The following is a 27,472-nucleotide window of genomic DNA, read 5'->3' as shown; positions in this document are numbered from 1 at the left end:
TAAGGCTGGAGGTAAGGAGTTAAAAAAATAATCCCACAAACATGACTTGTACTTCTTATTTCATCATATTAGAAGATGTGTGATAACAACATGACTTATTATTGTGACATTAAGCTTGATCACTTGGCTGAACTTTAAGTTTCTCTACTGTAAAATTTCTATTTTTGCTTTTACTTGTTATCTTCTATGGAAGTAAGTCACCAAATGCAGACAATACTAAAGAGGAGAAGAATTAAGTTTCGTCTACTAAAGAACAATTTTCTTCAAAAATTATAATTTTTCTGTAAGAAAGATTTGCCATTTCTACCTCATTCATTTATTTATCCAGTCATTTACATAAGCATGAAATTATATACATGTATTTTATACTTTGGGTTACAAACTATTAAAGAATCCTTTCTTATATATTTGAGATATATAGCTCAAGTATATATATATGTGTGTGTGTGTGTGCATGCATGTTCACATATTTTTCTCTGTCATAATTTTTTAAGTACTTTGATAAGAGAGTTTGGACTTTTAAATTTTAATTATTTGTACCTAGTCTGTTATTACTCATATATAATTAATGAAGGAGAGATTAGATATTGTGTTTTGACTTAGAATCAAAGCAATATTGACATGTTTTTAAGTTTTTCTAGAATATGTGAAAGTGAAAGTCATTCAGTCATGTCTGACTCTTTGTGCCCCAATGGATTATACAGTCCATGGAATTCTCCAGGCCAAAATACTGGAGTGGGTAGCCTTTCCCATCTCCAAGGGATCTTCCCAACACAGGGATCGAACCCAGGTCTCCCACATTGCAGGCAGATTCTTTACCAGTTGAGGCACCAGGGAAGCCCAAGAACACTGGAGTGGGTAGCCTATGCCTTCTCTAGGGGATCTTCCCGATCCAGGAATCGAACTGTGGTCTCCGGCATTGCAGGTGGATTCTTTACCAACTGAGTTCTGAGGGAAGCCCTAGAATATGGTTTTATTTTAATAGAAGTAGTCTATTCCCTTTAGGTTTGTCAGTTGACAGAAAAGCAATAGCAAATGTCTAAAGGAATATACTGCTAATGTAGCAGTACAAATTTCTCAACAATATCTGTCTAAGTAGAGTAACATTCATAAACTAAGACAAAGGGCCATGTGCATTACAGTACTGTTCACAATAGTCAAGATGTGGAAACAATTCACATTAACAGATGAATAGGTAAAGAACATATGGTGTATACATACACGAGAATACTATTCAGCCTTAACAAGGAGGAGAAATCTGCAATATGCAAAAGACATGGATGAACTTTGAGGATAGTATGCCAAGAGAAATAAGCCAGTCATGAAAGAAAAATACTGCATGGGTCCACTCATAGTTATCTAAAATAGATGAATTTATAGAATCAAAGTGTCGAATTGGAGGTAGGGGGAGGGGGAAATTGGAAGCAACTAATTCATAGAAATAATAATTAAATGAGAAGAATCTCACAGTTCAGGAGATCTGTTGTGCAACATTACCCTGTAGTCAACAATAGTGCATTATACATGTAAAATATTTTAAAAAGGATAACCCTCAAGTGTTCTTACCAAAACAACATTTTGAAAAGAGAGATGCAAGATTCTAAATTTATTCAATAATAGAATTGTGTGATACTCTGTCTGATACATTTTATTAGACAGTTGTCATAGACATAACTATTTAGGAATATGCTTATTTATTAACCCAAATTTCTAAAATTCTAATACGATTTTATGAAACTTTATGATTACTTTCTCAACAGTATTAATTTAAATTCTTCTGTCATTTCTTTATTAAAAATATGTATTTATACAGTATTATGTGCCACTTGCTAAGTGTCTTGAGATATATAGCAGAGAAGAAGTCTAACAGACTATGTAATTAGGAAAGATAAACATTGTCATTTGACCTAATTAGGCAATTATTTGTAGAGGTGAATAGAATTAGACAAACGTAAGCTATTCCTATAATCTTGTCCTCCGGCTTATACAGAAGTCTCAGTCAAGTCATATCTAATTCTGCCTTGCCTGCTGACATTTATTAAAAGATAAACACAGTTTTAAACCTGTTCTATGAATGTGGTGTATCCTCAGCCCTGTCTTATTTCAAGACACCTTACACAAAAGCTTATTGAAAATTTCCAGTGGCCGGATTCAATCATCTATCACAGTAAGATAGATATCAGGTTGTGATACAAACAGGCTGTGACACAAGCCATCTATGGATCAAGAGCAATATATGAAGCTATGTTTAGAGTCTTATGCCATGTTCTAAATAGTCTAGACTGTTCTTATCGTTGTTGTTCAGTCATTAAGTTGTGTCTCTGCAACTGGATGAACTGCAACACGCCCGGCTTCCCTATACTTCACTGTTCCCAGAGTTTGCTCGAACTCATGTCCATTATGACAGTTACACCATCCAACCATCTTATCCTCTGTCACCCACTTCTGCTCTTGCCCTCAATCTTTCCCAGCATCAGGGTATTTCCAAAGAGCATCAGGGTATTTCTTTGCACCAGGTGGCCAAAGTATTGGAGCTTCAGCTTTAGTATCAGTCCTTCCAGTGAATATTCAGGATTGATTTCCTTTAGGATTAACTGATTTGATCTCCTTGTTGTGCAAGGGACTCTCAAGAGTCTTCTCCAGCACCACAGTTCAAAAGCATCAATTCTTCGGTGCTCAGCTTTGTTTATAGTTCAATTCTCACATCCATACATGACTACTGGAAAAGCCATAGGTTTGATTACACCGACCTTTGTTGGCAAAGGGATGTCTCTATAATATGCTGTCCAGAGTTGTCATAACTTTTCTTCCAAGGAGCAAATGTCTTTCAATTTCATGACTGCAGTCACCATTTGCAGTGATTTTAGAGCCCAAGAAAATAAAGTTTATCACTGCTTCCACCTTTTCTCCTGTTATTTGCCATGAAGAGATGGGACTGGATGCCATAATCTTCATTTTTTGAATGCTGAGATTTAAGCCAGCTTTTGCACTTTCCTCTTTCACCCTCATCAAGAGGCTCTTTAGTTCCTTTTGATTTCTGCCATTAAAGTGGTATCATCTGCATATCTGAGGTTGTTGATATTTCTCCCAGCAATCTGGATTCCAGCTGTGCTCCATCCAACCCATTATTTCACATGATGTGCTTTGCATATAAATTAAATAAGCAGAGTTGCAATGCAGCCTTGACGTACTCCCTTCCTACTTTTGAACAAGCCCACTGTTCCATGTGCGGTTCTATCTGTTGTTTCTTGACCTGCACACATGTTTCTCAAGAAGCAGGTAAGGTGCTGTGGTATTCCCATCTCTTTAAGAACTTTCCACAGTTTGTTGTGCTCCACATGGTCAAAGGCTTTAGCATAGTCAGTGAAGCAGATGTAGATGATTTTTTGGAATTCCCTCGCTTTTTCTATAATCCAGCAGATGTTGGTAATTTGCTCTCTTGTTCCTCTGCCTTTTCTAAATCCAGCTCTTATATCTGGAAGTTCTTGGTTCGTGTACTACTGAATCCTAGCTTGAAGGATTTTGAGCATAATCTTGCTAGCATGTGAAATGAGTGCCATTGTACGATAACTTGAACATTTTTTGGCATTGCCTTTCTTTGAAATTGGAGTGAAAACGGACCTTTTCCAGTCCAGAGATTTTCAAATTTGCAGACGTATTGAGTGCAGCACTTTCAGAACATCATCTTTTAGGATTTGAACGAGCTCAGTTGGAATTCCATCACCTCCACTAGCTTTGTTTGCATAATGCTTCTGAAGGCCTACTTTGCCTTCCTGCGTTTCTTTTTCTTGGGGATGATTTTGGTCACCACTTCTTGTACACGTTACAAACCTCCATCCATAATTCTTTAGGTGCTCTGTCTACAAGATTTAATCTTTTGAAAATATTTGTCACTTTTACTCTTTAATCATAAGGGATTTTACTTAGGTCATACCCGAACGACCTAAAGGTCTAGTGGTTTTCCTTACTTTCTTCAGTTTGAGCCTGAATTTTGTGATAAGGAGCTGTTAATATGAGCTGGAGTCAGCATTAGGTCTTATTTTTGCTGACTGTAAAGGGCTTCTCCATCTGCAGGGAATATAATCAATCTGATTTCAGTATTGACCACCTGGTGATGTCCATGTGTAGAGTCATCTCTTATGTTGTTGGAAGAGGGTGTTTGCTATGACTAGTGCATTCAATTGCCATTATACAAAAACTTAAAAAAAATCATTTTAAATTAATTATTCTAATGAACAGTGTTTGTGATGATGACAAGAGAGATGAAAGCTGAATTTTTCATGTCATGTATTTTTCCAGTGTGTATTTTGTGATTAAAAGCTTGGAGATCATCTTTGGAGTAGAAATTTCTTTAAAAGGCCACTAATGGTCCCTAGTTAATAGGGACCTAGTGGTTTGAACATGGAAGCATTGAATGATAAAGATATATATATGTATATATAGTTTTATAAATAAGAAACTATATTTCACAACCTAGATACCATATATAGTGAAAGTGAACTCGCTCAGTCATGTCCGACTCTTTGCAACTCCATGGACTATTGCCTAGCAGGCTCCTCCGTCCATAGGATTTTCGAGGCAAGAGTATTGGAGTAGGTTGCCATTTCCTTCCCCAGGAGATCTTCCTGACTGAGGGATTGAACCTGGGTCTCCCACATTGCAGGAAGATGCTTTACCATCTGAGGCACCAGGGGACCCCTATATGCAAATATCAAATTATTTTGTGTAACTTTTTCTTCCTGAACCCCTAATATGTATTGACTTTTCCCCAAAAAATGCACAGACATGTATTTAGTAACTTTAGCTGATAAGTTTTTAAGTGACACTGTAATTATTTATTGACTCTTTCACAGAATACATGTAAACTTCTCAAACACAATAATCATGTCTAGTATACCATTTTGTATCCACTGCCTTGCATAGTATCTGGACTTTTTCACTCAATATGTATTCCATAGGTCAGTACTTTTCAGAATCTACTTTGCTCTCTTAAAAATTATCATCTGGCTCCTTTCCTATTATACATAGCTCAGAATAAGTAATTGCTAAATATTTGCATTTGAAATGTATCCAACATCCCAAATGCCATTTGTCTGGACCTGGGAAATGGGAAATCACTTAACATGGCCAGATGCCCTCCTAGTATCTCTTCACCTACAGCTAATAAAATAATTGTTCAGTTGGAACAGAAGCTGAAATTTAACAACAGGTATGGCCACAGCAGGATGAATCAGCTGAACATCTGCACTGGTTTAAGTTATCCTTAATGATTAACAGATATTTACATCTTCACTATGAATGTGCTGCCTGTTGGAGAAAGCAGAAATGAGTCAACTAGCTCCTTGTAGTTTCACAAACTAAAAAAAAAAAAAAAAAATCCTGCTATGGTCTTTGGAATTTTCTGCTAACATCACCTTATTTTACCATTTGCTTTCCTGACACTGTTGCCCTGAATTTCTTTGAAACACTTGTGCGCCAAGCACTGTTCTGCATAATTCATATACAGACATACCTTGGAAATATTAGGAATTCAGTTTCAGACCACCACAATAAACTGTATATCACAATGAAACAAATTGCATACTTTTTTAGTTTCCCAGTGCATATAAAAGTCAGGTAGACACTGGCCTGTCATCTGTCATGTGTGCGATAATAGCATTGTGTCTAAAAACACAGTGTACAAACCTTAGTTAAAAATACTTTATTGCTTAAAGGCTAACCATCATCTGAACCTTCAGAAAGTCATAAGCTTTTTGCTGGTGGGGAGTCTTGCCTCAGTGTTGATAGCTTCTGATAGATCAGGGTGATAGTTGCTGAAGGTTGGGGTAGCTGTGACAATTTCTTAAAATAGAACAAGAATGGAGTTTGCTGCATCAGTTGACTCTTATTTTCACAAACAGTTTTTTTCTATAGCATGTAATGCTGTTTGATAGTGTTTCACTCACAGTAGAAGAAGTGAAAGTCACTCAGTCGTGTCTGACTCTTTGCGACCCCATGGACCGCAGCACGCCAAGCCTCCCTGTCCATCACCAACTCCCGGAGCTTACTCAAATTAATGCCCATCGAGTTGGTGATACCATCCAGCCATCTCATCCTCTGTCGTCCCCTTCTCCACCTCCCTTTAATCTTTGCCAGGATCAGGGCCTTTTCAAATGGGTCAGCTCTTCGCATGAGGTGGCCAAAGTATTGGAGCTTCAGCTTCAGCATCAGTCCTTCCAATGAACACTCAGGACTGATCTCCTTTAGGATGGACTGGTTGGATCTCCTTGCAGTCCAAGGGACTCTCAAGAGTCTTCTTTAACACCACAGCTTAAAAGCATCAATTCTTCGGCGCTCAGCTGTCTTTATGGTCCAACTCTCACATCCATACATAACTACTGGAAAAATCATAGATTTGACTAGAGAAAACTTTGTTGGCATCTTTCTAGAGGGTTTTCAGTCATTTTGCCCAGAGGCATCATTATCTATGGTAGCTATAACCTTATGGAGTGTATTTCCTGAGGAAATTAGAAATTACTCATTGATCAATGGGCTATAGAATAAATATTATATAGGCAGCCATGAAGACAACATTAATTTAAAATATTAAAAAATACTATGTTGTCAGCAGATAACCTGTCATCCAGGTTTTGTTGTCCCATTTATAGGACACAAAGCAGATTTAGCATCATTCTTAAGGGTCTTAAAATTTTTTTTTCATTATTTTAGCAAAAACAGAAAATTGCTGCAGAACCATAGCCTATTTCAAATACTTCTATAACATACTTATTCTTAAGGTTGGTGTGCTGGTAGAGCACTTTGATTAGAAATTAGGTGAGAAGGGTTTGCGGACACACAGACAAAATATGTTAGTGTATATATAGGCAATCTACAAGTACACAGCTACCTATGAAATAATGTGTGTGAATTCTAATTTTTCGGTTGAATATTGTACTTGTTTAGAAGAATGCCTTGATTAGTTCTTAAGTTAGAAGGTGGGACAGCCAGCGCTACTGGACAGCAGTTCATCCGCATTATGGAGGTGAAAGAAATTGGAGCTCCAGAGAGCAAACAGGAGACTGAAGGGAGGAGGAGACTAAAGAAATGAGCAAGTAGAGAAGCAGTGAAGATTCTGTCATGTCACAGATATTTATTAAGTACCAGCTGTGATTCAGCCATTATCGCAGTTACTGCAAAGACAAGATTGAACTAGAAACCCATTTCTAATTCTCAGTGGCCTGACATCTTCAGTTCAGCGGCTCAGTCATGTCCAACTCTTTGCGACCCCATGGACCTCAGCACGCCAGGCCTCCCTGTCCATCACCAACTCCCGGAGTCTACTCAAACTCATGTCCATCCAGCCAGTGATGCCATCCAATTATCTCATCCTCAGTCACCCCTTCTCCTCCCGCCTTCAATCTTTCCCAGCATCAGGGTCTTTTCCAGTGAGTCAGCTCTTCACATCAGGTGGCCAAAGTATCGGAGCTTCAGCTTCAGCATCAGTCCCTCCAATGAACATTCAGGACTGATTTCCTTTAGGATGGACTGGTTGGATCTTCTCGCAGTCCAAGGGACTCTCAGGAGTCTTCGCCAGCACCACAGATGGTATATAAATGGTTAGTCATATCTGACTCTTTGCGATCCCATAGACTGCAGCCCGCCAGGCTCCTTTGTTCAGGGGATTTTCCAGGCAAGAACGCTAGAGTAGGTTGCCATGTCCTCCTCAACGGGGTCTTCCCAGCTCAGGGATTGAACCCAGGTCTCACACATTGCAGGCAAATTCTTTACTATCTGAGCCACCAGGGAAGCATACCATTATAGATAATATTGCATATACTATTATACATATCGTATAGACTATTATCATATATTATAAATAATTGGAACTACATATAGTATGTCTATATATATATATATATATGTATAACATGTATTCATTATTTCTGTAAAAGCATAAATTGGAGCCACTCCTAATTTCAAGGTGATTAGTAGTTTGTTGGTTATTTGTACTACTTTCTCTTATACCACTTCTTTTAACATTTGATTTTAAATCATAAGTAAGAGAGTAAGGAGTTTAAATTCATTTAAGTTCTGGTTTTGGATAGCTGGATAGCTGTTCTAAGTTTAATTTCTGAGTTTGTTACTTGTGGATAAATGAATTTCAAGATTTTAACTTTTAAAAAAATATGCTTCCCTCTATCCTCATAATTTTAGGAAATAAGAAAATACCAGAAGCTGCACAAATAGTAATATTTCTGTAGTTCAAATGTTGACATTCCCCACCTACCAGTGTCTTTTATTTGTCTTGAGTGGAGATTTTACCAGTTTATTTCGAGTAACCAGTAGGGAAGCTATCTGAACCAGGACCTTTGGGAAGACCACTCATCTCTGTTATCTTCTTCCTTTTTTATCTAATTTTTTAAAAATTTATTTATTCTAATTGGAGGACAATCAATTCACAAAACTCCAGTGGCCCCTATCACACGTCAACATAAATCAGCCATGGGCATACATTATCTCTTATCTGCCCTTATCAGGGCCTATTCATGCCCATTATATTCCAGTGGCCTCTATAATCTGAATTTATAGGAAAACGATCCTTCTTGAAATAATGTCATATTCTCTTGAGAAATCATCTGCACTTTGGGGTTTTCACAGAGAATACAGGAGCATACCCGAAGCTCCCTTGTGTTGCAATATTTTGTTCTTACAACTCTCACACTGACCCTAAAACTAATCCAGAGAAGGCCTGAATGAAAGACCTTTTCATGTTCATCAGTGTACCATATCAAGTTCAATATTATCATATCTGACCACTATAAAGGAGAGTGCACATCCCAGTATATATTCCAGCTGTTGGATTAGAGGGTGACTCTTGGTCACCAATAGCTTAGTGAATTTCTCAATACATAATTGTTAGTATCAAAATGGGCAAGTAATAGTTTTGTCTTTGCTTAGTTTTCTTTTTTGAGCCTGTGGTAGCATATGACTGAATTCACAAAGAAGCAGTTCAAGACATTAGCGAATTCTCTACTAATGAGTATTAATTTCATATACAACTATTAGTGTGGAATTCTGATAGGATACATATAAACAATTCTTCCTTAGTCATTGTAATATAAGCAAAATGGTAAGATGGTTTAAAGCACAAAATTTGTCTAAGTAAATATATAATGTTTGCAGTACAAATCTGAAGTTGCAGCCCTGAATATAAACGTGGAAGCGCATGCTAAGTCGCTCAGTCATATCCAACTCTTTGTGACACTATGGGCTGTAGCCCGCCAGCCTCCTTGGTCCATGGATTCTCCAGGCAAGAATACTGGCGTGAGCTGCCATGCCCTCTTCCTGGAAGAGACATGTGTGGTTTGCTCCCTCCAGGAAGAGGTGTATAACAAGCAGTATCAGTAGCTATGCATTGTGGAAAGGTAAAAAGATAACTGCTCTCTTACAGACATTTAGGACTGCTAACTGCTATCCTAGCAAAAATAGGGTGGATCAGGCTATGAACTTTGAATTTAGATATCCTTGAGTATCCTACATAAGTAAGGGCAGAAAATAAACTATAAAATCCCATTTCCTTGCTTCAACAAAGCTTGTTTAAGAGCACACACAGAAAGTATGTGATATGCATGGAGTCCACACATCAGTGTTTGAGGAAAAATTTTTCAGCTGTCAATAATCTGGAGAAAAGCCAGCCAGTCTATGATATCACAGTTCTCACAATAAAGAGTCAATCATGAAACAGAAGGATTTAATACTTTACAGATACTGATAACAATTCCTGAGTCTGAGTTTGCAGATAAATTACAAATTAATGATAGTACAAATTAAATGGCAAGGATTCAGTTACTTAATATCGCACTTTGAAAAACCTAATTAGAAGCAAATGCTGTACAATTTAAATAAATTGTTAAAATACACTCAGGTGAGCATTTTATTATGCAGTGATGGGTTGCACCAGAAAAAAAGATTAGTGTAACTTCAAAGTAAAAGTCCAGAAATCAGAAAGAATTTATTTAGTGCCATTAAGTAAAACAACAATCAACTTAAAGACTTCACTAATTTCTATAAAAAAAATAGTTGATGTAAGTATCTTTGTTATTTATAGTTTTTCTGCTCATAGTTTCTATGGCATTCTGGAAACTTTATAAACATTTTAGGTTTCAAGTTTAAGTCATTCCAAATGAATCATTTTATCATCTATAAAATGTCAAGCATCATCCTCTCTCAAACTGTTCCAATATTGGCATTAAAATAGGGGAGATCTTGTATACTAATGTATAAAGTAATGTCCATCTAAGTAGCCAGGGAAAGTAATCTTTCAGAGAGGAGAGGAAAGTTATTAATGTATTTCATCCTAAATTATTATGCTTTCAGCTTACAGCACACATGTGTTTAAAGTGGTCGAAGGTGTTTTCTCAAACAAAGGTGCAGATGGCTGACTGTCGTTGTAATCATTATTAGGTCCATGTATTTAAGAAATAAATTCTATAATTCTGCTGTTATAGCAACTGGAGTGAGGTCTTAGTGTTTATCTTAGTATTTAATTTTATAAAACAAAGACTGAGTTAATATTGTCCTCCAATTATTTTTAGAAAACATAATTCGCACAATTTGTACCAAGTGAAACACTGCAGTTGTGTGTTTACCAAACTATATTCCTGGAAAAAATGATCTCATTATTGGCATACCAGTATGAAAATTAAATGAAGGGGAAATGTTGATATAATGGTTAATTTCCAGTAGTGTATTTTATATAATATTTTCAGTAGTACAGAGTGTAACCTTCACTATGTTCTGTTCAACTTGTTTTCAGACTCGGTGGGTAGTAAACAAAATAGTAATTTTGTTGAGGAAAATAGAAATCAATCGGTTGCATTAACTATCTTGTATGCTGTGAGCTGAGACTTGCTTGAAATCATGTGTTTTTCACAATGCTATCTGATTTTCAGGTTCACTGTTTCTATACTTGGTCATTTAAAATAAAACTTCAAGTTACATACATGTGTTGAAAGGGCAAATTGTATTTATTTAGATGCAGTATACTAATCTCAAGATGGATCTAAATCCAATTTAAAGATGATTTGATTTTTATAGACATCTAGATAAGAGAAATGGATAAATCAATATGTATACGAGTTGTCACAAAAATCAGCAGTGAAAATAAAACATTTTGCTCATGAACCGATTCTTGGTTGTATTATCAGTTCTGATGATCTACCCTAAGTGTTTACAGGAAATGGACTTTAAGTAGCACTTTTGTACATTTTTTATGCCTTTAAGTGGCCATAGCAACAAGTATAATTACCATTCTTACAACTGCTCAGATTTTGTCTTCTCATATGGCTATATTATGTATTAAATGTTATTAAATATTTTAAATCAGAGAAAGCCAATCTATTCTAAAGAAGTACAGGAAAGTAGACAATCTTGTGTTGGGTTATTATAAATAACATTTTATTGTTTGTACACATTGAAAAATCTATTTAGGCTCAGAAAAAACAAAAGACAAGCATAGCTGAAAAAAAATTTGTTTTCTTTTTTTTCTCCCAGTGCACTAAGGAATAGTGTCTATTTACCAAGAGCTGATCACTCCCTTTAATGTCATTCAAACTTTTGGTTACTAGGTAGATTATATAGGACTCTAAACAATGAGTTTATTTAGTAATACCCATGACAACAAGCAGAAAATTTATATACAATATCAAAAATTTTGTCTCAAAATTGTTGATCTAGGATACTGTTAAAATAAAAGGATATAGTTAAACTATAGAATATAAATTAATTTGAAAGAAGGGAAGGACTTAGAGTTCATAAAGCAATTTTGATACAGGCAAATGCTGTTTAAGTAAGGACAAACTGCAAGGAGAAAAATGAATGCAGTGAAGGGTCGGATAATATATTAAAACTGGAGAAAATATCTGCGGACCATGAAGCAGGAGATGTTATATTTCAGAAATAAATGAAATTATTTAAGAGCAATTGTTTCAAATGAAATAACAAGTAGTAATTAAATGAGAGGAAGAATAATTTGTCAGAGGTAATAAATTGATAGCATAGCTATCATCTCCTGAGCTGTAAAATGTACTCAGTACTATCAATAGGTTGGAGCTGTAAACTGATTATATTAATCCTCACGGAGACATTGTGCCTTGGGAGTTTATTCCCATTTTCTTGATAAGGCTATCAAATCTCCATCACATTGTCATTGTGTCATAAATCATGTGACTGTATGTACCTGTGTATCTGTTACTGGACTTTCTATTATTTTCTGTTAATGTGTCTACATTTATGTCAGTATTGCACTGTCTCAGCTATACCAGCTTTCATTAAGGCTTCATTACGACAACATTAGTAATTTTTCAAAATAAAATATTTTATTGCTCTGGTGGAAATCATAATTAAATTTTATCTCTCTGGGTCCAGATAGAAAAATAGAGGAAACTCACACCAGTTATTATTTTAATATTGTTCAGTCGCTCAGTCGTGTCTGACTCTTTGGGAGCCCATGGACTGTGGCACCCCAGGCTTCCCTGTCCTTCACCATCTGGCAGAGCTTGCTCAAACTCCTATCCATCGAGTCGGTGATGCCATCCAACCATCTCATCCTCTGTTGTCCCCTTCTCCTCATGCCCTCAGTCTTTCCCAGCATCAGGGACATTTTCCAATATTTAGCAAAACTTAATATAGACCAAAAATATGCAATGATAGTAATGTATGAAGGAGCAGTCCAAGCTGGGGCTAGAACAATGAAAGAGATTACACTAGACTCTAGAAGCTTAGGAGATCCTCAATGAGTAGGTATGTGGGATTTTTTTTCTTTTTTTTTTTGAGGATAGTTGCTTTACAACTTTGTGTTGATGTCTGACGTACAACAACATGAATCAGCCATCAGTATACTAAGCCCTCTCTGTCTTAAGCCTCCCTCCCACCCCCTACCGTACCCCAGCAAATAATCATTCCAAATGAGAATTGGTTAAAACCAAGTGAAAAAGACTATTATTTTGATAATTATTTAATACATTTGAACTCAAGGGCAAAAATAATCTGTACCAGAGGATGTGAAGAAATGATTGAAGAGAGAAATATTTAAGTAAATGGTAAATGTACACAATTGTATATTTAATACTATTTTAATGTAATTAACTTGTATTCCATACAGAATAAAATATTTTGTAATAACAAATCATATATCACTAGTATTATACTATTTGAGTTCAAATAGAATATTACATGAAAAAGTTCATAAATAAAATCCATGCAAATAAAAGACAAATCTTAAAAGACATAAATCTATTATCATATAATACTGTGCATTTATTTACAAAACCATTTGCTTCACTATAGAATGTAAAAGGCAATTGAGAAACTCCAACATTAGAACAAGTAAGTGAGCATGCTTCATTTTTACAGGAAACAAAAACTTAAATAATTATATTTATGTAAATATAAAGTATATATATTACTTCCAAGTTAAAGGAAAGAAAAAATGATAGTATCAACTTAATAAAAATACAATCTTGTGCAAAAATATTTTTATTAGTAGTTAAAATTATACATTAAAATACTGTAGTATTTGAAACATGTCTGCAAGTTTCTTTAAGGTATACATAACCTATTTTCAGAAGGTCAAATATTATCCAATGGAAATGCAGAGGAAATAGTATATTTACATCTGTGTTTAAAGATAGCTGTGTGTCAATGATTAGGAATAAAAAAAAAACCTGACTTGGTGATTCCTTGTGAGAGTTAACATTTTCTTACTACAGAGAAGTGTTAAAAAAGAAATGGCCTATAAGCATTTGTAAATTCTTGATTTATAATACTCTGTTCTAGAAAGAGTAAAACATTAGTGTTATAGAATAAGTCAGGTATTAAAAAAAAAAAAACACATGCAGTTCTATAAACTTCGCTTCTCTGGCTTTATCCTCCCTAAACCTAAGCCTTTATAACCTAAATATGACTTGATTTTACATTTTTTAAAAAGTACTTTTATCTTCCTGTATGTCAATTTAATACAATGCACATTTACACTTGGGGCTAAATGTTCCAGACTAAAATTAATGTAGTTTGACATGCTTTTAAAAGCTACCATTTTCCTTCCCCCTAATGAGAGCAGTAACTTTGGAAATGAATCTAAGTAAAATGAAAAATTTTATGTTATTATTAAAAATAAGTTAAATGCCTATACATAAAAATATATTTTTATATTCTATAGTTGAATACTTTGCAAAAGCAATTTTCTCAGGAAATTTAATTTGAAAATTAATATACAATGACCCAAATAATAACTTTCCAATTACCCCAAAGAGATCTGTATAGCATAAACTTAATGAAGTCCCTTGTTATTGTCACTCAGCATTGAGAAGATAATCAACTGCCATTATTTGTCCATGTCAACCTCATTTTTTTGTTTTCATTCTTATTATGAAATAACTAACCATAGTATACATATAAGCAGTGCAAAATAAAAATAAAACAGTTTATACAAAATGCCTGTATATAAACATTATATGTATATAAATACAGTATACAAAATGTTTGCAAATAAAAATAGAGTGATCAATCTTCAGCCCACCACAGAATACTTAACTGAACATATAATTCATTGGTTATCTTATTTAATTTGGTATTTTTTTCCTGACACTCCTATTTGCCTTTGGACCATGTTGCATGAGAAGGTATTTTTCCTTCTTAAAATGAGGTATAAGTGACATATCACATTATATCAGTTTCAAGTATACAGCATAATAGTTCAGTGTTTGTATATACTGCCAAAATTGATCACTACAATAACTCTAGTTAATATCCATCATCAAATAGAGTTATATATATTTTTTGTAATGAGAAATTTTAAGATTCACTCTTTAAGCCACTTTGAAAAATGCAAAACAGTATTATTAGTAACAGTCATTGTGCGTAGGTAAGTCATTCACATGAATGACTTTTACTATGAAATTATTATTTCCTTTATAGCTGGAAGTTTTTGTCTTTTAATGCCCTAAACTAACTTTGTCAATGCCACCCCTCACCTCTGGCAACCACCAATTTGTGCTTATATCTATGAGTTCATTTTTGTTTGCTTTTTATATTTTGCATGTTAGATCATACAGTATTTACCTTTCTTTCTCTGACTTATTTCACTCCGCATAATGCCCTCAAGTTTCATCACACAGCATAATGCCCTTGAATTTCATCCCTGTCCCAAACAACAAGATAACCTTCTCTTCTCTGGCCAAATAATATTCCATTGTACATACATACCACATCATTTTATTGATTTATGCCTTGATGACCATTGAGGTTATTTCTATATCTTGGCTATTATTGAAAACTGCAATGAATATGAGGGCACTTATCTCTTTTCAAGTTAGTGTTTTCGTTTACTTTGGATAAATACCCAGAAGTGGAATTGGTGGATCATATCATACATCCCTTTTTAATTTTTGAAGAAACTCCATACTGTTTCCTACCATGGCTGGACCAATTTACATTCCCAACACTATACAAAGACTCCCTTTTCACTATATCCTAGAAACCTCTGTTCTTTCTTGTCTTTCTAACAGATGAGATGATACCTTATTGTGGTTCTGAATTGTATTTCCCTGATAATTTGTTGTTGTCCAGTTGCTAAGTCCTGTCCGACTCTTTGTGGCCCCATGGACTGCAGTGCGTCAGGCTTCCCTATCCTTCACTATCTTCGAGAGTATGCTCAAACTCATGTCCATTGAGTCAGTGATGCCATCCAACCATCTCATCCTCTGTCGTCCACTTCTCCTCCTGCCCTTGATCTTTCCCAGCATCAGGGTCTTTTCCAATGAGTAGGCTCTGTGCATCAGGTAGTCAAAGTAATGGAACTTCAATTTTAGCATCAGTTCTTCCAATGAATATTCAGGGTTGATTTCCTTTAGGATTGAGTGTTCTGATCTCCTTTCTGTCCAAGATACTCTCAAGAGTCTTCTCCAGCACCACAATTCAAAAGCATCAGTTTTTCAGTGCTCAGCTTTCTTTATGGTCCAGCTCTCAAGTCTGTACATGACAGCTGGAAAAACCATAACTTTGACTATGAGGACCTTTGTCAGCAAAGTGATGTCTCTGCTTTTTAATACACTGTCAGTTAGTGATACTGATTACCCTTTCACATACCTCTTGGTCCTCTGTACTTCTTCTGTGGAAAATGTCTATTCAGATGTTTTTGTTCTTTTGTTCTTGCACCTGAGTTGTATGAGTACTTTATTGATTTTGCAGAGTAACCCTGGATCAGATATATGATTTACAAATATTTTCTGCTATTTAGTAGGTTGCCTTTCATTTTGTTGATGGTTTCCTTTGCTGTATAGAAGCAGTTTTGTTTGATGTAGTCCCACTTGTTTAATTTGTATTATGCCCAGTGAAATAAGTCAGACGGAAAATATTACCACTTATGTGTGAAATCTAAAAAAAAAAAATAAATGTATATAACAAAACAGAAACAGACTCACAGATATAGAAAACAAATGAACGGATACCAGTGGGGAGAAGTAAGATGAGGGAGAGGGAAGACAGAGGTTTGGTACTGAAAGGTACAATCTATTAGTATAAAGTAGATAAGTACCAAGGAAATATTGTACAGCGCAGGGAAATACAACCAATATTTTAAATTAGTTTTAAATGGAGTATAGTCTATAAAAATATTGAATCATTATGTTCTATACTTGAAACAAATAATGTCAGTCAACTGTACATCAATGAAAAATGCTATATTCATGACATTGAAGTGAAGTGAAGTCGCTCAGTCATGTCTGACTCTTTGCGACCCTGTGGACTGTAGCCCCCAGGCTCCTCTGTCCATGGGATTTCCCAAGCAAGAGTACTGGAGTGGGTTGCCATTTCCTGCTCCACACGATCTTCCCGACCCAGGGATCGAACCAGGGTCTCCCGCATTGTAGGCAGATGCTTTACCGTTTGAGCCACTAGGGAAATTCACGATGTTAATTATATTCAAATACTTTAAAGATCCAGGCAGGTAATGTAAATGTGCACAGTGACTTGGTTTGTTAATGGGCAGAGTGAAAAATGTGATCCAATGGACTAACATGTTTCTTTTAGAAGTGTTTGAAGTATTTAAATAATGTCATGGCTGAACAACAATGCTAATTACAGAAGTCTCCAAAAAGGATTCAACCTTGATTTATACCAAAAAAAGTATTAATATCTCTAGATTCTTGCCTGTGGTGATTTTCTGCCAGTTGTATATAGTTTGGTAGAGAAGATTCCACATACTTTGTAAATTCCAGTTACTTGTGATTTAGAATGGGCTTCACAGGTGGCTCAGTGGTAAAGAATCCACCCACCAATGCAGGAGACCCAGGAGACATGGGTTGGATCCCTGAGTTGGGAAGATCTCCTGGAGATGAAAATGGCAACCCACTCCACTATTCTTGCTTGGAAAATTCCATGGACAGAGGATCCTGGTGGGCTACAGTCCATGGGGTCCAAAAGAGTCAGATATGACTGAGCTTGCACACACTGTAATTTAGAAAATGTTGTCTAACCTTCCTCCCCGAATCTTGCGTCCTTCCATATCTGCATTTCTAAAAATAATTATAAATTTAGTTACTGTGAAAATTGTTTTACATATTTTAATTTTCTCTTTTTTTAGATGTTGCTAAATCACATTCAATTTATTTCAAAAATAGTAGACTATCAGTTTGGTAATCTTTAGTATACTACCCATTTTTGTCCTGTAACAAGCTGAAAGTTTCTTTTCATTAGAGTATTTTCCCAAGGTTTAATGATTGAGGATTAATGGACATAAGCTTATTATTTATTTTAATATGTTTAGATATTTCATAATCCTATGATAAGTGTGATTATTAAAGAATCATAGAGCATGACTTCTGAGTTTCTCATAATATTGTGAAGGAGAAAAAGTAAGAAAAAAAAAAACAAAGCATGAATGAGCTAAAATAAAAGGAATATAGATTATGTAGAAGTAAGTAAATATGTTGAGCCAGAGAATCAAGCATCTATTAGAAAAATAAGGAAAGAATACAAGGGAAGTGAAAATTTTAACAAATGAATAGAAGTTGAGTCCTAGTAGACAAAGAAGAAAGGTTAAGTCTAATACGGAAAAGAAGTTAAGGAAAAGGCAGTGCTATGAGGGAAAAAAAAAGACCAACGTATTCCTAGGTCAGTGAGGAAGCCACATTTGTGGTTCATGCATGCCACAAAATAATGGTGATTTTTAATGTGTCAAAGAACTTCTGTGTGCTCTTAATTGAATAATTACTGTGCAATATCTCCCAGTGTATTTAAGATTATGTGCATTGTCTCATTTAGTCTACAGAGACATATTTTGAAATGCCTATTTTTTAATCTCAGTTTTTGCAAATATAGAACCGCAGCCTCACATAACTAGGTCATATTCCTAAAGTGAAATAGCTATAGACAGAGGGCGGGGTTTGAACCAAGTTCAATAGGATTCCAAAATTTATCCTTTTAGTTATTGATAGTTATTAACAGAAACAACATTCTAAACTGCTTTCCTTAACCTCAGATCACACTGTGGGTTGACAATTTCATCTGGAGAGCTAGCAAGGAGAATGATTGCTTTAACTTATTTTTAGTTAAGGAAAATTTACATTTCATCCTGTTGTTTCTCTCTTATTTTTATGTTGATTTGTGGTTGCACCTAATTGTCATTAATGCCAGGTTTTGTAAAACAAATGGTAGGAGCATATGGACATTTTTAATGACCCTTTCGAAAAGCTCAAATCAGCACAGAGTAAAAATTCAGTATTATTACCTCTACAGTTACACCTGCTTCCTCCAATTATTTCAGTATCATCGAATTGCAAAAATGATAGTATAATGAAAGCAGATGTGTTATATATTTATTTTCATCTTCATGATCATGTAGACTAAAATATCTTTTATTGTGGGAAATAAATGAAACTATTATCCACAGAAGTACTACAGAACAAAATTTATGCAAAAATAGATGGAGCAGTAGTTATCATATTGACAGTAAAAGCTTGATAAATTCTTTTTTTGTGCTTCTACACAGCTGTCCAGAAGGCACTGGGTTTTTGGTTTTGTTTCTGTTTTCTTTTTGAACCAATTTACTGCTCATTGGAGAAACAGCCATCTAAACTAAATCTTTCAATTATGCAAAAGTGCAAGTGAATAAGTATATAGAAGAATCTTGAGCAACCTGAGAACCAGCAGAGAAAGGAAGGTTGTTAAAGGTAACAGCTTGGAAGTGAGGTAGCATTTATGAGTCAAGCCCTAAAAAAGGTCTATGTATTGCTAAACTCTTTAGGATTTAAGAAGGAGAACTTATCTTGAAAGAGAATACTGAGTTAAAATCTTCCCAAACTGAGAGCTTTCTCTTCTAGCTAGAATTACTTCATTATTAATTGTGTGTGAGTAATAAACACTCTGATTATGAATGTCCATTAGGCAAACATGGAAACAGAGAATCCCAGAGGCTAAAGGCCTCCAACTAGGAGAGGCTGATAAAGTCATCATTTAGCACACCTCAGGACACTTTCCTTCTCTTTGCACAGTAAGCATTTTCAGTGGACATTAATTAGTCTTTAGGCGTGTTTTACATAAGGGGGTTCTGTTGATTTGTATTTCATTGTTAAATGTGTGATTTATTTAATAGCACATCACAATGTTTTTATCCTGTTATGGGGTGGGGGGTGGGGGAGATTAGCAAAGGTTAAAAGCAGTAAAACCAAGCAGAGAAGGGAGCAAACCAAGCAGTTAGGATGTGGTGTTCCATATAAAACAAATGGAGTCCTTTTACATTGTTCAAATAAACTGTAAAACCATCTAGGAATTTCTTGTTTCATTTTTTTGTATCAAACCAGGATTTGTATGTTAATCCTAACTAGAGTTCAAAGCAAAATGTATTTCTGATTTTTTATGATAAAGAAAATGATTTCAGTAATTCTAAATATCTCTAAATTTTCTAAACTTTGTTACAGTATCAAATATTATAAAAACTCTTCTCAATATTGGTGAAAGATAATGAAAAGCAGATATTCTAATTTGCATGGGAGAGCTCATTTAAAGTGATATTAACAAAATTAGTATTCCTAAATAAGGACCTAATGACATGTGGTAAGTACAGTAATAATAACAGAAAGATGCTGCTTAATTTTTTATGAAATTTGTAGAACAAAATTCCATCTGTAATTAATAATCTCATTTTATTCAATTGCACTAATCAAGCTATACTTTAATATGGCATAAATTTAATTATGTCACAAGCACTCCCTGAAGCCTCTGCAGTTTTCCTGACTGTAAAATGGTGCTAAAGAGAAAAAAAAACCAGATATTTTAAAAATGTTTCAATTCTATTTTAATGGGGAAAGCATTGCTTTTTACTGATGACATTAGTTATTTTTTCAATAAAATTGAGATTGCTTTAAACAGCTGTAAAACGATATGTCACTGGACACATCTCCAAAATCAAAGGTATGCTTAAATTATGTAAATGTACTATACTCACAGTATTTAGGTTAGAAGAAAACTTACTTTATAATTAAAGCTAATCCATCAAGAGTTGCAATCAAAGTAACCCTAATCATTTAAAAATTCAGCATGCCACAACTAAATGAGTACCCCAAATATAAGGGAATATTTATGTACTAGTACTTTCATCATCATAAATTTATGACCCAACTTTCATATTTGAATGACATCAAATGGAGATGAAACAATAGAATGGATGTGATTGTTTAGAATAAAAACTAGAGGAGAAAAGAAAGTGCTGGGGTCAGTCATTCATAAGCAGAATAGAGGATGAAGACTTATGCAGACTGAATAGTGGTAGAAAAATAGGCCAGAGAAAAAAGTACCTCTCATTGCCACATAATGATGGAAATAAAGAAATGTTTCTTGGCGCTGAGTGGTGGAGTTATATGGGGATGGTCAAGTGACCACTGCATACTTAACAGTATAAACACTGGGGGTGATAGACTATTAGCACTTCCAGGAAGCAGAAGGGAATAAATCATATTGGACCGGCTTTAGATGAAAATAGGAGATGAATCAATTTTTTGAAAATAAACTGTATGAGTTGTGGTAATCATCTCACTTCTTTGCTGAAAAAGTAAAAAATAATAGGCATTAATCACTGGGGAATGAAATCTCTGAGACGTTAAGGACAAACATAATAAATTCTAGCCTTGCCACTGACTGTATCCTGCTATGTACCTCTAGGAAGCAAGGATACAGGGCACGCTTACAGAGCTCATGAGTTAAAACCATGAAATATGCAGTTCCCTTACCTTCCTCATTCATTCAAATCAATACAGTAGGTAGAAAGGAGAATTGGTCTGATTTAATGCAAAATGCAAATATTACTCTCCCAAGCATTTCAAATGTCTGTTTCACTCCTGTTAGCTCTGTGTACTAAGTTGTCATTATAGCTACTGTCCATGGGCTTAGGCCGTATGTGTGTTAACCTGGTCATAAGTTGGAGGATGTTTTTATTTGGATGGCTCCAAAGATTGTGCTGGAAGAAACCATCAAGAGTAAAGATAAAGGAACCAAAGTATGGTTTCCTTGTTAGTTATTTTTTAATAGCAATTTAGCTAGAGCACACACGTTTGAGATACACTGAAACCGTAAATTTCTTTCCTGTCTAAGAGTCTGGTCAAGTAATGAGATAATGAATTTTGTATTTACTGGAATAATAATAACAATAAAATCACTACCTAAGCATTTAGCAAATATTGCAAATATTGACTCACATAATCCTTACTATAATAAAGATTTTGACTCCATGTTTTGATATTCTACTGCAAACACCTTTACATTTCATTCTTCCCTCTTCCCCTTCTGCACCACATCTGTGCAAGTTGATAAGAAAACCAGGGTGCCCCTTCCTTGGTCTCTGGTGGAAAGTCAAGCCAAATGTGGGAAACGTCACCTCAGCTCCATCCTGAGCAAAAACCCCAAACTGGTTTCCCTTCTCTACTCTCTCATGCCCTCCTTGAACATCCTGGGGAGAGTCCCTGTTTTCCACAGAATCATTCTATGAATAATAATTGTTTTTATATTCTTCTGCTATGTCTGTGTCATGATCTGATCAGATCAGTTTCAACACTGAAACCAAATTTTCGGTGTGTGGGAGGAAATTTACTGAATCTGCAAAGTGATTACAATAATTCAATAACTGGGTAAAAAATACACTATTTCCATTTTATAGAATAGTAAAGTGAAATATGGAACAGTTAAATTACTTGTCTTTGAAGAGTCCAAGCATTAGGACTTGAATTTAGCTATCATTGTAGGTCTGCCAATTAATTGTAGATTTGATATTGAAATCTTTTAATTTTATTTATATAATAATCCATTTTTCCTCATGAGACAAACTTTAGCTTAACTCATTCTGTATTAACCAAGCTAAAATCAATGGAGAGGCAATATCTTTCAAAGAAAGTAGTATCCAAATCCACCTATGGGAGGGGGGATCAGGATGGGGAATACATGTAAATCCATGGCTAATTCATGTCAATGTATGACAAAGACCACTACAATATTGTAAAGTAATTAGCCTCCAACTAATAAAAATAAATGGAAAAAAGAAAGAACATCATACAATTTAAAACAAAAAAGTAAAAAAAAAAAAAAAAAACAACTCAGTAAACTACAATTCTGAACTTAGGCAGACCACTATATTTGATAGCAATATAAAGAAAACAAAACAAAAATATTGTTGAAAATTAAAAAACTGCCATCTTTTGCCACCAATGAAAACTATATGTAAAAGCTTACTGTTTTACAAAAGGATGAAATTGTTGTGGCAAAATGTCTTGAAAAATGATAGAGATAAACTTTGTAATTCATAGGCATCAAAATATAAAAGAATATCATATAGACATTAAAAAAGAGAAGTCATTATATACAATTACACATATAAAGTAACAAGAACACAACCTTTGGTAAATAAGCAGAATTGAAAGCACAAGGTCAAGGAAAAAAGAAAAATTATCAGCAGGCATCAATGAGATGGACACATCTGTGTCCCACTATCACAGATACGATGAGAAAAGACTTTAGAGATGAGACTCTAATGTCACCCTAGATAGAAGGCTCTGTGGCATCACCAAGAAAGGTACCACGTAAAAACAAGAGTGGATCAAAGTGAGGTTACAAAGAGAGAAGGATTTTTTTTTTTTTTTTGCTGAAATATATTCAACATGTAACATTGCATAAATTTAAGGTGTACAACATGTTAATTTGATAAATTTGCATATTTAATATGATTGCCATTGTAGCAATAATTAGCACAGCATTACATAAATCATTTCTTTTTAGTGGTTGGAATACTTAATTTCTAGTTTCTTGGCAAGTTTAATGACTATAACACAAGATTTTTGTCTATACTTACTATGCTATGCATTAGATCTTTAGGTTTTATTTACTCCTCTTTATAAGTCTGTACCCTTAAACATGCTTGTATGAGTTGGGCTTTTCCATATCCTACATATTAGTGACACTATACTGTAGACTCTTCTGTCTGATCTGTCTCACGCACAATGTGCTCAAGTTCCATCCATGTTGTTGTCAATAGCAGGGAATTTTTCTCATAGCTGAATAACATTACACATATACTATGTCATCTTTATGGATTCATTCTTTGATATACATTCAGACACTATTAATGCTGAAATAAAACCTGGGAGTGCATATATCTCTCTGATAGCTTGTTTTCACATCCTTTAAATATATTATCAGATGTGCAATTACTGGATTTTGTGGTAGTTCCATTTTTCATTGTTTGAGAAATCTCCCTATTGTTTTCCAAAGTGGCTAAATCAACTGCACTCACACCAACAGTGTATAAATGTTCTATTCTATCCACATTCTCACCACCATTTGTCATCTCTTGTCTTATCGTGATAGCCATCCTAACAGATGTGAGGTAATTGTGGCTTTGATTTGCATTCATCCAATGATTGGTGATGTTGAATATCTTTTCCTGAACAGAATTCCTCCGTTTCTTTGTTAATGAGCTGTAATAGCTCTGTATATGTTTTGGACATTAACCCTTATTCAATATATGGTTTGCTAATTTTTTTGTATGTGTGTGCAGAAGCTTTCCTGTTTCATTAATCACATTTGTTGATTTTTGCTTTCATAGTTTGGGTGCCATATCCAAACATCTCGTTGCCAGGAGCAAAGCCTAGTGGTTTCTTCCTAATATTTTTCAACTAGAATTTTCATGGTAGCAAGTATTATGTTTAATTCTTCAATCTATTTCAAGGTAATTCTTAAGTGGGGTATGTTAAGGGTCCAATTTCTTTGTTCTGTGTATATTTATGCAGTTTTCTCAACACCATTTGTTGTAGAGACAATTATTTCCCCATTGGGTGTCTTGGTTTCCTTGACAAATATCAGTTGGCTGTACATGTGTGGTATAATTCATGCTTTCTGTTCTATCCCTATGGTCTAAGTATCTATTTTTATGCCAGTACCATACTGCTCTTAATGCTATCAGTTTGTAGTATAATTTGAAATCAGTAAGTGTAGCACATACGGCTTTGGACTTCTTCCCCATGATTGCTCTGGCTATTTGGATCTTTTGTCCTTCCATACAAAATTTAGGATTTATTTTTTTTTAATGTGAAGAACATCACTGGAATTTTGATGGGGACAGTGTTGCATCTATAGATAGCTTTGGGAGTTGTTAATATAATTATTAAATATTTAAATATGCTTAAATCCTGAATTTTATATCTGAAAATGATCTTAAAACTTCAGACTCTGGTACAGTGCATCACGTGTCCTGTTAGTCACTTTCAAACATGGAAAAGAAACTGTGGACTGGAAGAAGTAAAATCTGTGCTCTCCTGGGGCAAAGTCAAAAAAATCAATTTTTTTTTAACTTATTGAATACCAAAATGTTAATCATTCACGATTTAAACTTTTCTCAGACAATCGTAAAACATTCTTTAAGATAATCTTTTAAGATAGACTATGAGTCTCCTTTTCAAATTCCCCAAGTTAAGAATTTGACTACTATATGGGATGTTTGCCCACAATGTCGATATTTACCTGAAAGCACACAGCTATAAATAATTTTAGAGTCTGTAAAATGAAACAACCTCTATATGTATACAATATGTACAGCTAGAAAAGTTAAAAAATCAAAATTAACACAGAAATTAAAAGTATGTGGCAACTACCTAGAGTCCCAGTAATGTGACCACTCTGATTATCTCTCTCATTTTCAATTAGCTATTGCTCTGAAATTTAACAATTTTTGTTAAGTTTTTGTTAAATAACAATTATTGCCCATTCTTTGAAGGAAATAAGAACACCATCCATAATTTTATCAGATAAACATTTGTAATGGAATTTCTTTTTCATTATTTTACTTTCAATATTCAGATATTAAAGTTAAAAATTTTAATTTTTTACTATAATTAGTGGGTTTATACAGTGAATATCTTCACCAACTTCATAAATGCCAAATTATAATTTTTCTCCTTTTATTCAACATTGAGATCTAATTAACAAATAACATTGTATATGGTAATGTGCCTCATTACTTTATATTTTGAATGGTAGCATTTCCACTTAGACCTTAGCCCTAATGTGGAATGCTTAACATATGGAACATGAAATTCCACCAGAGGCTACCAGGCATATCAAGGATTCTTTGATGGAAATGTATACATAAGCCATTACAATGAAATATTTAACCATTTAAGATTTATGTCCATTCATTAATAATTAGAGATAGTATATTTTCAAAGTTACTGATTACAACTATTTTTGCTTAGATAATGTTTAGAGCATGAAAGCAGAAAAGAACATTAATTTATTTAGTTACCAAAATATAGTTGACATACAATATTATGTTAGTCTTAAGTGTACTATATAATGGTTTGACATTTGCACATATTGTGAAATGATCACAAGTATAATCACCATATGTTCCCATACAAAGTTATTATAATATAGATCACATTCATAATGCTGTATATTATATCCCAGTGACTTATTTAGAATATAATTGGAGTTTTAAATTCTTTTTTTTTTCTTTTTCTTTTTTTTTTATTTTTCAGTGGGTTTTGTCATACATTGATGTGAATCAGCCATAGAGTTACACGAATTCCCCATTAAAATGCCATACCAGGTATATTCAATATGGTTTTCTTAATTACAAAGTAATATATATTCACTGAAGACATTTTTTAATGTAAATGAATGATAATGGCATTATAGGGAGGAAGGAAAAGGAATAAGGGGGCTTTTAACTGTGTTTGTAATGTTTTATTTTTTAAAAAGATATCTGAAGCTAACATGGTAAGCCTAGATTGTGGGTAAATAGTTTAATTTATGTATTTTTTAATATTAAAATTAAAAACCTAAAAGAAAACATTTTAAAACACCCATAGACTCACCACATAGTGATATTCACTCAGTGTTTTAGTGTTTAGCCTTCTAGCCTTTGATGTAGGAATAACCAAATACACATTTTGTCATAAATGTGGATTGTAGTTTTTTATATCTTTGTTTGAACATTGTATTATATTAATGCTTCTATGTAAGTTATATTACATATTATATATCATATATGGATATATATCTAAATAGATAAAATTTTTATCACTTTAAAAAAAAAAAAAACATTGTATATGGTTAAGGTGTACATCATGTTGATTGGATACATTTATATATCAGTTCCCACTATAGCATTAGCTAACACTTCCATCCTGTCACATAATTACCATTTCTTTTTTGAGGTGAGAACATACATTTAACTTATATTCTCTCAACATCCTTCAAGCTTATAATACAGAGTTATTGGCTGTAATCACCACACTGTATTTTCTCCAGAACTTAATTTTATATCTAGAAGCTTGTACACTTTGACCAACACCTCCCATTTCATTAACCACACAGCCCCTGGAAACTACCACTCTCTAATTCTCTGAGTTCTGCTTTTGTAGGTTCCACATATAGGTGATAACATGCAGTCTGTCTGACTTACTCCATTTAGCGTAATGTCCTCAAGTTCCATCCAATTTGGCACAAAAGGTAGGATTTCCTTCTTTATTCTCATGGCTGAATAATATTCGTGTGTGTGTGTGTGTGTGTGTGTATTTATTTGTGGACACTCACACTGTCCCCATATCTAGACTTTTGTAAATAATGCTGCAATGAACATGTGAATGCAGATCCTAATTTCAATTCCTTTGAATATACACCCAGAAATGGCATTGCTGGATCCTATGCTAGTTCTATTTTTAAGTTTTTGAGGAACCTGAATACTTTCCATAATTTCCTGCATAATTTTCACAGTGACTGTGCCAATTTACATTCCTACCAACAGTGAGCAAGGATTCCCTTTCCTCCACATCTTTGCCAGTACTTGTTATCGCTTGTCTTTTGGACGATAGCCATTCTGACAGGTGTGAGATGATATCTCACTGTCCTTTTGACTTGCATTCCCTGACGGCTGCTGACGTCAAACACGTTT

The sequence above is a fragment of the Muntiacus reevesi genome, chromosome 1 (genome assembly GCF_963930625.1).
Source record: "Muntiacus reevesi chromosome 1, mMunRee1.1, whole genome shotgun sequence".
Taxonomy (NCBI): Eukaryota; Metazoa; Chordata; class Mammalia; order Artiodactyla; family Cervidae; genus Muntiacus; species Muntiacus reevesi.
Note: the sequence above shows the minus strand (reverse complement) of the source record.